The sequence below is a fragment of the Monopterus albus genome, unplaced genomic scaffold (genome assembly GCF_001952655.1).
Source record: "Monopterus albus unplaced genomic scaffold, M_albus_1.0 scaffold268.1, whole genome shotgun sequence".
Lineage (NCBI taxonomy): Eukaryota > Metazoa > Chordata > Actinopteri > Synbranchiformes > Synbranchidae > Monopterus > Monopterus albus.
This window is the reverse complement of record NW_018128148.1, coordinates 14,385-18,642: the sequence shown is the minus strand read 5'-3', so window position 1 is coordinate 18,642 and position 4,258 is coordinate 14,385. Positions and strand designations below refer to the sequence as shown.

General features: G+C 45.6%; 1 pseudogene; it reads left to right on the top strand.

The window, feature by feature from the left end:
* LOC109972733 (dual specificity protein phosphatase 14-like) overlaps window positions 1-4,258 on the top strand; it is an 8,985-nt pseudogene that overhangs the window by 2,522 nt on the left and 2,205 nt on the right.

Genomic DNA, 4,258 nt, shown 5'->3' with positions numbered 1-4,258 from the left:
GAATTTTTATGTGTTTTGAGTGTCCATGGTAGCTTTGTAATGAGTACTCTAAAGCGGTTCTGGTCTCTATGGTTTTTGGTTCCGAGGTGGGTCTGCTCTCAGCTATCCTAGGGGCTTTGGGGACTGTTTAGCTGACACTGGTGTTTCTGATTCTCAGAACAAAGTACACCCCCTCTGATGTTAAAGTACTCAGAGGGTTAAAGTAAAGGGGTACACAGTGTACTCATACCAGTGAGAATCCACAGTCTGCCACAGCTATACTATAAGTACAATATAACTGCTCAAGCATGTTGCTACTTGTACTGTCATTGTACCTCCGTTTGTCAAGGCTGCGCGACTGTGTGTCGGACATGGTAGTCGGCAGAACAGGGGCACCCCAGGGGACGGTGCTTTCCCCCTTTCTGTTCAACCTCTACATGTCGGACTTCAAGTACAACTCCCACCACTGTCATCTACGAAAGTTCTTGGACAACACCATCATTGTTGGATGTGTATCTGGGGGGACGAGCGGGAATACAGGGGGGTTGTTACTGACTTTGTGGAGTGGTATGAGAAAAATCACTTGGTCCTAAAGACCAGCAAAACAAAATAGACGGTGATTGACCTCCAGTAGAAATCACCAGCACTCACGCCAGTGAGCTTTCAGGGCTCAGATATTGAGATTGTGGACACCTTTAAATACCTGGGGGTCCACCTCAACAATAAACTGGATTGGACTAACAACATAGATGCCCTGTACAGGAAGGGCCAGAGCCCCCTCCACTTGTTGAGGAGACTGAGGTCCTTTGGTGTCCTTCAGACATTTTATGATACTGTGGTGGCATCTGCTGTTTTTAATGCTGTTGTGGGTTGGGCAGGAGGTAGCATGGACAGGGACAGAAAGAGACTAAACAAGCTGGTTAAGAGAGCTGGTTCTGTCCTGGACTGCTCTCTGGATTCCATAGAGGAGGTGGCGGACAGAAGGATGCTGGTAAAACTAACATCCATCATGCATAACCCCTACCATCCCCTGCACCACACAGTGGTGGCTCTGAACAGTTCTTTTAGCGCAAGACTGTTACATCCCCAGTGTAAGAAGGAGCGTTACCGCAGGTTGTTCCTCCCCACAGCAATCAGACTGTACAATACATCACTGCAGGGATAAGTCAAGTCAAGTTACTTATTTATCTACTTTATATTTCATTTGTATTTTGTGGCATTCATGTGGACGGCAAAGTAAGAATTTCATTGTACAGGGAAACACGTTTCCTAACTGTGCATATGACAAATAAACACTTTGACTTATGTGATCCTTGGGACAAATTTGTCCTGAGGGTAATCAGTGTACAGTGATATTGAACATCCTCTGAGGGTTAACCCTGTCGCCTCCTCAGTCTAATCTTTTGTCAGAACTGCACCCAATCCATGGACCAGGAAACACAGTAACTCAAGAGGAAATTTACACATATTAACAATTCAAAATTAACCAACGTGTATGCTCATTGATCAATTATGTATGTCCAATGTCAAACAATACCTAACCTCTACCTACAACTTAAAACTACGCACCTAAATAAATAAAACTAAAGATTACCAAACCAATTCTACTGCTGGTGGTGTTGGTTTAGGCCCTCACACGGTGAAGGCCAGGGCAGGGCAGAGGCCTTCACATTCTTCTTCTCCCTTTCTTGCCCTTCATAGACTGCATAAGTTGGAAATACCCACACTTCACACCCTAACACACTACAACCATGTAAAACCCTGTTTCAGCTTCCTGAGGAAGAAAAGCCTTTGCTGGGCTTTCTTCACCAGGTAGGATGTGTTCAGAGACCAGGTCAGGTCAGATGTGATGTGGATGCCTAGGAACTTGATGTTATCCGCTTGCTCCACCACCTCCCCGTGTATGAGAAGAGGAGCATATTTTGTCTTCGTGGACCTCCTATAATCCACAATGACCTCCTTAGTCTTGTTGGTGTTCAGGACAAGATTGTTATCTGAACACCACCTTGTCAGGTGCTGGATCTCCCCTCTGTAGTGAGTCTCATCATTGTCTGAGATGAGACAGACAGTGGTGTCATCTGCGAACTTCACTACTGTGTTTGTGGGGTGAATGGCATCACAGTCATGGGTAAACAGAGTGAAGAGAACTGGGCTGAGCACACAGCCCTGTGGTGTGCCTGTGTTCAGGACCAGTGTGGATGATGTGCAACTTCCAATTCTCACCACTTGAGGCCTGAGTGTGAGAAGGTCCTTAATCTAATGATACACCATTGCAGGCATTCCCAGATTGTGCAGTTTCAGTGCCAGTTTGTCTGTGGATACAGTATTAAATGCTGAACTGAAGTCAACAAATAGCATCCTGACATCAGTGTTAGGATGCTCCAGGCGGGACAGGGCTGTGTGTAATGCTATTGAGACAGCATCCTCTGTTGATTGGTTCTCTCTGTAGGCGAACTGATGGCTGTCCAGACCAACAGGGATGACGTCCTTGATGTGCTTTAGAATGATCCTCTCAAAGCACTTCATAATTACTGGTGTCAGAGCAACAGGGCAGTAATCATTGAGGCAGGTGACAGCTGGGTTCTTGGGCACAGGCACAATGATGGAGGACTTGAGGAACACAGGGACTAAAGCAAGATGCAGGGACAGGTTAAAAATGTCCAAGAAAACTCTTGCCATTTGGTCAGCACATAGCTTCAAAACCCGGCCTGACACCGTCTGGTCCTGCAGCTTTGTTGGTGTTGATCCTCCTCAGGGTGGAGCTCACCTGTGGACCTCACCTGGTGTAGCGGCAGGACGAGAGGCTGGTGCTGTCCCTCGAGCTGAGGGAGTTGTACAGTTCCTCTGCTGCCAGGTGTATTGAAGGGTGCAAAGAAACTATTTAGAGTGTCAGGGAGGGTGGGATAATGGCTGACCTGCTGGTTGTTGCCTCTGTAGTCTGTTATTATTTTGATGCCTCTCCACATACTCTGTGTGTTGTTATTCATGAAGTGCCCCTCAATGCGCTGTTTGTACCTGCGTTTGGCCAGCCAGATGCCCTTCTTTAGTTCTTTCCGAGCCCTGCTATAGGCCAGCCTGTCACCTGATCTGAAGGCAGCGTCCCGAGCTTTGAGCAGACGTACTGTCCAACCATGGTTTCTGGTTTGGAAAAACCCTGATGGACTTTGTAGGTAGGACAGCATCAGTACAGAACTACACATAGTCCAGAACAGCTGATGTACTGTATAAGCCTCCAGATCTGAGCCCTCTTTGAACACCCCCCCAATCAGTATGCTCAAAACAGGCCTGTAATGCTGAAGAAGCCTCCTCCGTCCACACCTTAACTGTTTTGGTGATTGGTTTTGTCCTGCAGATCAGAGGTTTATATGCTGGGATCAGCTCCACAGAGATGTGATCTGACATGCCCAGGTGTGGAGTTGCTATGGCCTTGTATGCTCCCCGGATATTGCAATAAACCTGATCCAGGATGTTATTGTCCCTGGTTGGAAAATTGATGAATCTGTAGAATCTGGGAAACACTGCTTTTAGTTCCACATGGTTAAAGTCTCCAGCCACAATCACAGCCGCTTCTGGGTTTGTGTTCATCTGCCTGCTGATCAGTCAGTATAGCTCCTCCAGCGCTAATTTAGCATTAGTTTGCGGTGGCATATAGACGGCTACAATCCAGGATTGAGCAAATCTCTCACTGTTTTAAAAGGTCTGCATTTCACAAGCTAGGTGAAATTATGAGGGACTATGCAATACTCACATCCTGTGGGTAAAATGCATTGTAAATATGCACATGTTTAAAATCTTGTCCTTGATTTCTCTTGAATACTTCATAGTCTTGTTTTTATGTATTTTTGAGTAATTTTTCAGAGATCCTCATGGCTGAAATACAGTGAGGAACAGAAGTATTTTAACACCCTGCGATTTTGCAAGTTCTCCCACTTAGAAATCATGGAGGGGTCTGAAATTCACATTGTAGGTGCATTCCCACTCTGAGAGACAGAATAAAAAAAAAATTCAGGAAACCACATTGTATGATTTTTAAAGAATTTATTTGTCTAGCACTGCTGAACATAAGTATTTGAACACCTGAGAAACAGCAAGAATTCTGGCTCTCAAAGACCTGTTACTGTGCCTTGAAAAAATCAGTATTAATATTTGGTACAGAAACCTTTGTTTGCAATTACAGAGGTCAAACGTTTCCTGTAGTTCTTGACCAGGTTTGCACACACTGCAACAGGGATTTTGGCCCACTCCTCCACACAGATCTCCTCTAGATCTGTCAGGTTTC